At 30.0% G+C, this 11,837-nt stretch overlaps 1 pseudogene; it reads left to right on the top strand.

Annotated features, from left to right (window-relative positions):
* The first annotated feature begins 4,016 nt into the window (after nt 1-4,016).
* Nucleotides 4,017-10,859, top strand: LOC127132182 (L-gulonolactone oxidase 5-like; annotated as a pseudogene).
* The last annotated feature ends 978 nt before the right edge of the window (nt 10,860-11,837 follow it).

Genomic DNA, 11,837 nt, shown 5'->3' on the forward strand with positions numbered 1-11,837 from the left:
TTAATTCAGAAAATTAGGAGAAAATAGTAGAAATAATTGTTCAACTTGTAAGTAGGAAAAGAGAGAACATTTGACCTAATTTGATTTCATAATTTTTTTTTATTATTATTATTATTATTATTATTATTATTATTATTATTATTATTATTATTATTATTATTATTATTATTATTATTATTATTATTATTATTATTATTTAGCATTTTATATTCAATCACTTAATAAATTAAAATGTATGCTATTTACTACTATTTTTTTTTAATTAAAATCATCTAAAAATTGAATAGGTGTCCACACCATATATTTATCTCCTTTTTTTTCTTCTTTTACTTAATTTATTTTCTTCTTTAAACCACCGTTTCACCACTCTTATCATTATTTAAAAAATATTTATTTAAAATTATCACATTAAAATTATTTTATCTTTATAGACTTATTAAAACAATAAAATAACAAACTAATAATCACTTTTATGATTAATTATTAAATATAATAAATTTACTTATAAATTCAACAAAATATAGTGTGTAAAATAAAAACATTTAATATTGAGATTATTAATATATTAAAATAATTATTTGTAAAATATATAATTAAAATATAGAATTAAATATGTTTGTGGTCCTCTTAAATAGCTAAAATTTCATTTTTAGTCCCTCAAAATATTTTCATCAAAAAATGGTACTCATAAAATTCTCCATCCACACTTTTGGTCTCTAATACTAAAATTATCGCTAAAGCTGTTATTAATTCAGTCGCGAAGTAATAAACCTTTCTAAAATCATTGTTAAGTCAGTTGCTAAATTGTAAAATCATCGCTAAGTTGCAGAAGAGATAAAAAAATATTGATGAAATTTTTTAAGAAAACCATTTTTTTTGAAAGAAATATTTTAAGAGATTAAAAACAAAATTTGAGATATTTAAGAGGACCACAAACATATTTAATCTTAAAATATAATAATAAAAATAAATAATTAAAATTTAATTATATATTTAAGATAAATTAGTTTTTAAATAATAAATCAAATAAAATTTATTAAGAGAATATATGTAATGTATGTAAAAATACCAAAATGTTATAGAATAACTAGAGAAGAAAGAAAAAGTTAGTAGGAGAGGTGAGAGAAATGTATTTGATCAAAAAAATTGAAAGTTAATGGCAACCATCAAATTCAGTTCAAAGGTTATTATTTATTTCTTTCATCTCTCACATTAAAACTCCTCTCATTTGATTAACCATCACAGTTTTTTATTATCTAAACTATATAAAATAATATTTTTTTTTTGAACAAATGGTAATATATAGTTTACAACAACATTATCATTATATTCCATCTTTATTATTGAAAAAACTATTTTTTAATTAAATTAATTAAAAATATATAAAAAATAGTTTTTTATAATAAAATTGGGGAGAATATCTTTTTGAATATGAAAGAAAAAAAGAAAATGCAAATATATTAAATCATATCTCTAAGTCACACAATTCATAAAAAATTATCTTTACAAGATGCTCTTGCAAAAAGATGTTTTGCTTGTGTCCAAATTCCTTCTTCTTTCTTGTCTTCAACTTTATTAGTTAATAATAGTTTTAGTGTGTCTTTTATAAATATATAATTATTTTATTTTATTTCAGTTTTTTTCTCTTCTTTAATTTCTAATGCAACTTTATTTTCTAATATAATGGAAAAAAAATATAAACCAAAAAAAAAAGATTATCAATGTTTTTATTTTTAGTGATTCCTCAATCGTTAAGTTTTTTTTTTATTATCATTAAAGTGTGATATGTGACAACATTAATTCTTTAACTTTAAGATATAAAACTTGCAAAAAATAATTTGAAAAGTTGAGAATCTAATATTAAATATTATTACTCCCTCTATATCGGAAAAAAATGTTTATTTTGTTACAAATTAAAAAAAATATATCAACTAAATTTCATTTAAATATTTTATTCTTAAAATACATCTTTTCTAATATAAAATTAAATATACATTGTATTTAATTTATTTTCTCTCTTTTTTTTACAAACAACAATCAATTGAAATTGCATTTAGAATATCCCATAAAACATATTTAAAAAATGCACAAGAACTTTTTTTTTTATTATTTAGTGTGAAAATTTTGACTTTTTTTACTACAAATTGGTACATAGGAAGTATTTTTTTTAGCCCTCCAAAGTGGTTGGCAATTGAATGCATTAATTAAAAGACAATTGGTGAAGTGCAACATTGCACATTTTCATCCCCGGCAAAAGCGATAAAATGTTTCTAAAGTGTTGACAATGCATTTAATTTGTCCTCCTTTTTCTATAACTATCCATTATTATTTAGAGGTCAAAGGTAGTGTGCACTTCCGATGTAAAAAAATATTACACTGACATTCTATTAAATAATTTTATATTGTCAAATTATAACAGTATTTTAAAATTAAAAGTGTGATGTGACGAAATACATGAGTCTTATTAATTAATAGTGTAAAAATATTTTATACTTTCTGTATATATTCTTTTTTCTCATTTATTTATAGAAAGCGGTAGAATACATTTAATTTCTTCTTCATTTCGGTGTAACTACATGTTTTCATTGCGATAGAATGCATTTATTTTCTTCTCTTAATTTTCTTCTTCTCCATTTTCCTGTCCCCGTACATTTTATAGCTTAAAATACTTATTGCAATAAATTGAAAAACAACCAATTTAGTTTGGTAATTAATTTTTTTTCAATTAACTATGAAGACATGACTATGAAGACAACCGTGACACATATGAAGTAATTTTGATAATGATCCTCATCCGGTGAAGTATCTAACGGTCCTCATCCACTTTTTATAACATACATGCAGGGCCAATCACATATTCATAAAAAAAAACATAATCATAGACAATTTCAAGTGGATTTAATGGAGCATATTTAGAAATGTTTTGGACATGAGAAAAAAGCAAATTAACTTATGTATTTTCTATTATTTTATATTTTATTTTTCGTCATTATATATTTTATATCATTATGTATTTCTATATTATACATTTATTTCTCGTTATTATGCATTTTATATAATTGTTATTATTATGTATTTTATTTCTCATCATTTATGTTTTTTTTTAGATTTACCATGCTTTTACATATTAATTATAATTGATTTAAAATGTAGTGTAAATAAAATTATATAAATTGGTGGATGAAATATATTACTTATTTACAATTATTTAACAAAAATAGTTGAGATTGGATAAAAAATTGCTTAAATGCAATAAGATAATTTGGGTCCATAAAATATGACACATGGGACTAAAAAATGTTCTCTTTTATATATATATATATATATATATATATATATATATATATATATATATATATATATATATATATATATATATATATATATATATATATATATATATATATATATATATATATATATATATATATATATATATATATATATATATATATATATATATATATATATATATATATATATATATATATATATATATATATATATATATGCAACTTAAAAAAAATTCAATTAAATTCTTAGATAATCACAAACATAATAGATTTTACATACAACCAATTACAAGTTTTTTTTACTTAATAGATTTTATATACAACCAATTACAAGTTTTTTTTACTTAAAAAATTAAATTTTAATTAAATTTTAAATTTTCTCTCTCTTGATTATTTTTAAAAATATAAAAGATTAATTAATCTTTAAAATAAAAATTAAATTTATTTCAATATCCAACGTCTAAGATGGTGCATTGACCGTGTAAATTATTTTTACACTGTCAACCAATAACAATAATGTATCCCGCCAAATCAACTATTAAATTTTTGAATTATTTATATGATTTGACATTTTAAAATATTTTGATCGGATGCATGTATAATACTTTTTAAGACTGAAACCGTAGTACCATTGAACTCATATAAATATAAGTTTGTTTTTATATTGAAATAAATCATAACTAAAGTGAAATTCTATCCATAGCCTCGAAACGTTTAACACGTTATGGAGAAAGCATGCATGTTAATTTAGCTCTATAAATACATAGCATATAGCATGGGTTGGATATAGCAAAGCAAATCTGATAATGGAAATCACAAAGTTAGTTATGAGAGAACAACTACTCAAGTTCACTATTTTCATCTTGCTTCTTTTAATCAATGGAGTGATTTCAAGTCCTCCACCAGATCCAATCAATTGCTTAAACTCAAACCATAACACAAACTGCACTGTCACAAACTCCATTGGCATGTTTCCAGATCGAAGCATTTGCAGAGCCAGTAAGGTTATGTACCCAACCTCAGAAACTGAACTCATATCCATAGTAGCTTTAGCTTCCAAAAAAAAAACAGAAAAATGAAAGTAGCAACACGTTACTCTCACAGCATACCAAAACTATTAGATTTAATTATTAGATTTAATTCATATTTAAGTTTGTTAGATATTAGATTTAAATATTAGATTTGATTCATATTTAAGTTTGTTAGATATTAGATTTAAATATTAGATTTGATTCAAATTTAAGTTTGTTAGAGGCTTATAAATAGGGTGTCAATCATTGTAACTTTTAATCCTTTTTGTAGCCGTCATTCTCTGAATAAGAATATTTCCATTCATCATATATTCTACCTTTGCACCAACAATTGGTATCTAGAGCTCCGGTTCAGATTCATTGGGAAACACGGGAAACACGAGTGAACGTGAGGTCTTGTGTGTTTGATTTTGATTCTTAGATTCGTGTTGAATCTTGAACAAAATCTGATCAGAATTTTAATTCTGTGGGTTGGGAAACACTGTGTGAGAAATCTGAGTGTATTGTGCAAGGTAGAAAGATGAACGGAAACGGCAACATGAACACCAAACTTCTAGTATTTGACGGTAAAAACTGGAATCGTTGGATGATCCAAATGCGTGTACTGTTCGGTGCTCAAGATGTTCTAGATCTTGTCACTGATGGTTATGTTCCGGTAGCAGCAGATGCGACGGATGAACAGAAAAACACGCAGAAGGAAGTAAGGAAGAAGGATCAGAAAGCATTGTTCTTCATTCATCAATGTGTTGATGTAAATGTGTTTGAGAAGATTGCAGATTCAACGACAGCAAAGGCTGCGTGGGACACACTGGTTAGATGTTATGGTGGTGACGCATCAGTGAAGAAGGTGAAGCTTCAGTCCTTGAGAAAGCAATATGAGAATCTCAACATGAAGAATAATGAGAAAGTTTCTGAATACATCTCCAGAGTGATTCTGATCACTAATGAGATGAAAGCGTGTGGAGAAACTCTTTCTGAAGAAACAATCATGGAGAAGGTATTGAGATCCCTTACCTGTCAATTTGATTACATTGTGGTAGCAATAGAACATTCCAAAGATCTGAGCACCATGAGAATTGAAGAGCTGCAGAGCAGTCTAGAAGCGCAAGAGTTGCGTTTGACTGAGAGAACTTCTGAAAGGGAAGTAGAGCAGCAGGCTCTGAAAGCAACTTCTGATAGGAGGTATCAGAAGCAGTCAGAAGCCAGGAGAAGATCTGATGGTGGTCAGAAGTCAGAAAGCTCAACCTCTGATAGACAAAAGAATGCTCAGAAGGGAAAAGAGAAGTATGACAAGAAGAAGATCCAATGTTACTGTTGTAAGAAGTTTGGTCACTTTGCTAGAGACTGTTGGTCAAACAAGGAGAGAAAATCAGAAGAAGCAAATATAGCCAGAAGTTCTGATGACGAATCTGTGCTATTGATGGCCTCTGAATCTGATGATATGGATCTGATAGACTGGTGGTATATGGACACTGGCTGTTCAAATCATCTTACTGGAAACAAGAAATGGCTGGTTGACTTTGACTCTGAAAAGAGGACAAAGATCAGATGTGCTGATGACAAATATCTTAATGCAGAAGGTATGGGAAATGTCAGAGTGACTCTGAACAATGGGAAAACAGCATTGATTCAGAACGTGTGGTATGTACCTGGCATCAGAAGCAATCTGATGAGTGTGGGACAATTAATTGAGAAAGGTTTCTCAGTTACCATGAAGGACAATCTTCTGAAGCTGTACGACTGTAATCAGAAGTTGATTATGGAGTCAGAATAGGGAAGGAATAGAACATTCAAGGTGAATGTCAGAACTGCAGACTCAGAATGTCTTAGTGCAACAAGTGCTGAGAAGGAGAGTGAGCTGTGGCACAAAAGATTTGGTCATTTGAATTTCAGAAGCTTAAAACATCTGAATTCAAAGAAGTTGGTACATGGAATTCCTGCAATTAAGAAGCCTGAAAAGTCATCCAAAGTTTGTATGGAAGGAAAACAACCACGATTGCCATTTGCGTCAGAAACTGCTCCAAGAGCAAAACATGCCTTGGGAGTTGTACATTCTGATGTGTGTGGTCCATTTCCAGTAGCATCGATGGGAGGGAATAAATACTTTGTGTTATTTGTTGATGAATTCACAAGAATGACATGGGTATCCCTTATTAAGTTCAAACACGAGGTGTTTGATGAATTCAAGAAGTTCAGAATGAAGGCTGAGAATCAGAGTGGTCAAAAGCTGAAGATTCTTAGAACTGACGGTGGAGGTGAGTATAACTCCAAAGAGTTCCAGAAGTTCTGTGAGGAGAATGGAATTGAGCATGAGGTTACTGCTCCTTATACCCCTCAACACAATGGTCTTGCTGAAAGAAGAAACCGAACTTTGCTTGATATGGTGAGAAGCATGCTAAAGGAGAAGAAGCTTCCTCAGAAGCTCTGGGGAGAAGCTGTTGCCACCGCAACGTATGTACTCAACCGATGTCCTACGAAGAAGTTGAAGGAAATAGTTCCAATACAGAAGTGGACTGGAGATAAGCAAAGTGTTAGTCATCTGAAGGTGTTTGGTTCTGTTTGCTATAAACATGTTCCAGAAGCCAGAAGACAGAAGCTGGATGATAGAAGCAAAGTGATGATTCTGATAGGGTACCACAGTACAGGTGCATACAAGCTCTATTGTCCAGAAACCAATAAAATTGAATTCAGCAGAGATGTGATTGTGAAGGAATCAGAAGTTTGGAATTGGGATAAGTCTCAATCTGACTCTGATGTTAGAACCTCTGAAGAAAGGTTAGAGTTCAGAATTTCTGAGGCTGGAGTAAACTCTGATATTGATTCTGATTCTGATAGTGATTCTGACTCTGGAGAAGACTCAGAAGATGAAGGTGACTCTGATGATCCAGACTCTGATGACCCAGACTCTGATGGTAATCCAGATTCTGGTGGCAATTCAGACTCTGGAAATATGCCAGACCCTGAAGATGGTCAAAGCTCTGGAGGAAGTCAACCATCTGAAGCTAGAAACTCTGAAGCTCAAGACTCTGAACAAGTTCAGAGACCACAAAGAATCAGAAACATCCCCAGAAGATATGCAGAATTTGACATGCTGAAAGACACTGAAGTAGACTCTGAAGGAGAAGTTATTCAGTGTGCCATGTTAGTAGACTCTGAACCCATAAGTACAGAAGAGGCTCTTAAGCAGAAGCTCTGGCTGAAGGCCATGAAAGAAGAACTTGATGCTATAGAGAGAAACAAGACTGGAAGTTCTGAACAGGAGATAGCCAAGTTCAAGAAAGTTCTGATGAATGAATTCGAAATGACTGATCTAGGCAAAATGACATACTTTCTAGGGATGGAGTTCAGATACTCTGAGAAAGGTATTATTTTGCATCAGCTCAAGTATGAATTAGAACTTCTGAAGAGATTTGATCTGAAGAATTGTAAGATTGTTGTTACTGCATGCCAAGCTGTGTGGATTCTGAATCTATTGCAGGATCTGAAGATTAAAGTAAACAAACCTCTGAAGCTGATGATTGACAACAAGTCTGCAAACAATCTTGCCAGAAACCCAGTGTTGCATGGGAGAAGCAAGCACATTGAGACCAAGTATCATTTTCTGAGACATCAAGTTCAGAGGGGAGTGTTAGAAGTTGTACACTGCAGCACTCAGAAGCAGTTGGCAGATGTTCTGACGAAAGCTATCAAGACTGATCAATTTCTCAGATTAAGGGATGGAATTGGTGTTACAAGTTTTGATGGAATATGAATTAAGGGATGGTATTAGATTTAATTATTAGATTTAATTCATATTTAAGTTTGTTAGATATTAGATTTAAATATTAGATTTGATTCATATTTAAGTTTGTTAGATATTAGATTTAAATATTAGATTTGATTCAAATTTAAGTTTGTTAGAGGCTTATAAATAGGGTGTCAATCATTGTAACTTTTAATCCTTTTTGTAGCCGTCATTCTCTGAATAAGAATATTTCCATTCATCATATATTCTACCTTTGCACCAACAAAAACTAGTTTGTCTCGATGATGAAGATGATGGAGTTCTAATAAGCACAAAAAACCTCAACCGCGTGTTGAAAATCGATGTAGAAGCCATGACGATGACGGTGCAAAGTGGTGTGACACTGAGAGAGATTATAAATGAAGCTGCAAAATATGAAATGGCATTGCCATATACACCATACTGGTGGGGTTTAACGATTGGTGGACTCATAGGTACTGGTGCTCATGGAAGTACATTGTGGAATAAAGGAAGTGCAGTTCATGAGCATGTTATACATATTCGAATCGTTTCTCCTGCAGAACAGAAAGATGGTTATGCTAAGGTTCGAAATCTTATCGAATTTCAGGACGAAGATATTAATGCAGCTAGAGTTTCTCTAGGAGTTCTTGGAGTTATTTCACAGGTATTATTATACACGGTGTTGTTGAGTATTAGTTTTTCTTGTGTTTAAAATGATTGCAAATAATTAAATTGGGACTATTTTGCAGGTTACACTGAAATTGGAACCCATGTTCAAGAGATCAATTGCATATTTGACAAAAAGTGATTCAAATTTAGGGGACGAAGTGATTAGTTTTGGAAAAAAGCATGAATTTGGGGACGTAATGTGGTATCCAAGTCAAGAAAAAGCTGTTTATAGAGTCGATGATCGTGTCTCCATAGATACGCCAGGAGATGCCTTATACGATTTCTTACCATTTCGTGCTTTGCCTTCGGAATTATATGACGTTAATAGAAACATAGGTTAGTTAATTAATTATTTATGATTCAATTTCTTCACAAAGTAAAAACTAAAGAAAAATGCTATTTATACACCAAACCATACACTACCCTGTATTTTACTGTTCACCATCACCATGGTGAACAGTAAAATATTATAATAATAAAATATTATTTTATAAAATATATAAAAAAATATTTTTTTTTATTTTTATTTAAGAATATTGTGTGATTAACCAATTTTATAACTTCATTAACCAATATTTAATATTTTATTAACCAATTTTGTTTTAGAACTAAAAATTATTTTTATATCTGAATGTTAATTAACCAACTTCATAACTTCATTAACCAATTCTTTACCTTTCATTAACCAATTTTATTTTAATATATAAGTCACTGTTCATGAACAGTACATAGACACTGCTCACAGGGGTACTGTTCATACATGCGTACTGTTCACTTGGTACTGTTCATGTACGTATTTACTGTTCACGGCACTGTTCACCGTATTTGTGAATAATGCATACGGTGTAGTTGTAACTTATGGTGTACACATAGCAATGCTGAAAACTAAAAGAGTTTGTTTTTACTAATGACAGAGGAGCTTCAAGAAGGGCTACCCTTCGCTGAAGGGAAGTGCTGGTTTGCAAAATTTGTAACTGGAACACTGGCTCACGCTAGTTATGGCTTGACTAACAATGGTAATCTTTTATTTATTTTTGAAAGATAACTTCCATAACTATACTAATTCAATGAAAAATTTGTAGGGTTGCCCTTTTTTGAGTATCCTATAGTTGGATTCCACAATCGCATGCAGGCATCAGGAGCATGTTTGGATAGTTGGGAAAATCATCTCACCTCGTGTCCATGGGATTGGAGAATCAACGGAGAATTTTATCATCAAACAACGTTTAGTATTTCTTTGTCCGTTGTAAGAAATTTCATTGAAGATGTTCAAACTCTAGTTAGGTTGGAGCCAAAGGCGTTATGTGGCTTAGAATTGTACAATGGAATCCTTATGCGCTATGTTACAGCTTCCAATGCATATCTGGGAAAAATGGAGGATGGTGTGGATTTCGATTTCACCTATTACAGAAGCAAAGATCCATTGACTCCTAGGCTTTATGAAGACATAATTGAAGAGATAGAACAAATCGGGCTATTCAAATATGGAGGATTGCCTCATTGGGGAAAAAATAGAAACTTAGCATTTGTGAGAGCAATAAAAAAATATAATAATGCAAAGAAGTTTTTGGAAGTTAAAAAAAAGTATGACCCGCAAGGACTTTTCTCTAGTGATTGGACTGACCAAATTCTTGGACTTAAAGAAGGGGTAACGATATTGAAAGATGGTTGTGCATTAGAAGGATTGTGTATATGCTCACAAGATATTCATTGTGCACCAAAAAAGAATTACTTCTGCGTACCTGGAAGAATCTATAAGGAAGCAAGAGTTTGTCGACATGTTGAAGGTCAAACCAACAAAATAAGTGACATGAGGGATGAGTTGTGATGAACTTAATGACCTTTGGTGTTATAAGATCTTAGTATGTAACTCATATCTATGTTTATTTTTATTTTGAACAATAATATTTCAAAAAGGAATTTCAAATTCCTTTTGTGAAATAAAGTACTTTATAATAAAAACTCTTGATATGATCTAGAGTTACTGTTTAATTAAGTATTTTAAGTTTAGTCTTGAATTTGAAGTCTTTCTGAATAAGTTGTTGTCTTGTAATCCTTGAATAAATTAAGTGTTTGTGGTTTTAATTTCTTCATTTGAGTAAAATACTACACTTGAAGTTACTGATGCTTTTCTAATGATGGAAGGATTTAAAATATTATTTTATGTATGTTATAATTTTATATATATTTTACTTTCTTTTACTCTTTTCAATTTCTAGATAAAAAGTAATTCAGCTAATCCTTCGCATTGCATATAGATTTTATAAAAATATAGTAGCACTAGTTGTTACAAAAAAATAAATAATTATTTGAATTATCATATCCATAATATCTGTGTGATGTCATTCTCTTTTAGTAAAATTTACTATTTTAAGTTAAGAAATACTTTGTTTTTCTTTCATATAAATATTACCAAAAGAATAAAAATGGTGAAAATTGAGAGAAAAAAAGTGTTGGGATTATATTTTATTAGCTATTTCACTAATGCATCCTCTTGATTCTTTATATACTTAGATTCAAATTATATATTAACTTGTCATTCATTTGTTTCCAAAAAATTACATGAGTTTTATCATACCTATTAACTTTTAATTAGGAATAACAATGGATAAGACACGGAGAGGGTACCATATTACACATACCTAAACCACTCCATCTCCAAGATGTTAGTTTGATGGTTAAAATAATTTTATTGACGTTGTGCGACCAAAATAGCCCTTCAAAACTGTCTTTCACCTTCTTCCAAAGCTCCTCCTTAAATTGTTTAAAGTAGAGCCAACTAGATTGATACGTTTCAAAGGTGATCCCTAATCTCTCTCTCTCTCTAATATTTTTAATAGATTCCTTGTTTTTCTGTTCTAAAAGAATTTATATAGCTCGTGGAAAAATGTTTTTTGCTAGGAAAATTAACCCATAACTAACTAGTGAATTGATGTTTCTTCATAGTTTAATTCTTTCCATAACACCCTAATGCCATTAGTGTTGTCTTAATTTTCGAGGTAAAGCATATGCTCATCTTATAAATTTTCTCTTCAACAGTTTCATAACTACAATAATTAAATTGTGAGATAGCTTATGTCTCATTGTTGGAATTCTAAG

This window comes from Lathyrus oleraceus, chromosome 3 (genome assembly GCF_024323335.1).
Source record: "Lathyrus oleraceus cultivar Zhongwan6 chromosome 3, CAAS_Psat_ZW6_1.0, whole genome shotgun sequence".
Classification (NCBI taxonomy): Eukaryota; Viridiplantae; Streptophyta; class Magnoliopsida; order Fabales; family Fabaceae; genus Lathyrus; species Lathyrus oleraceus.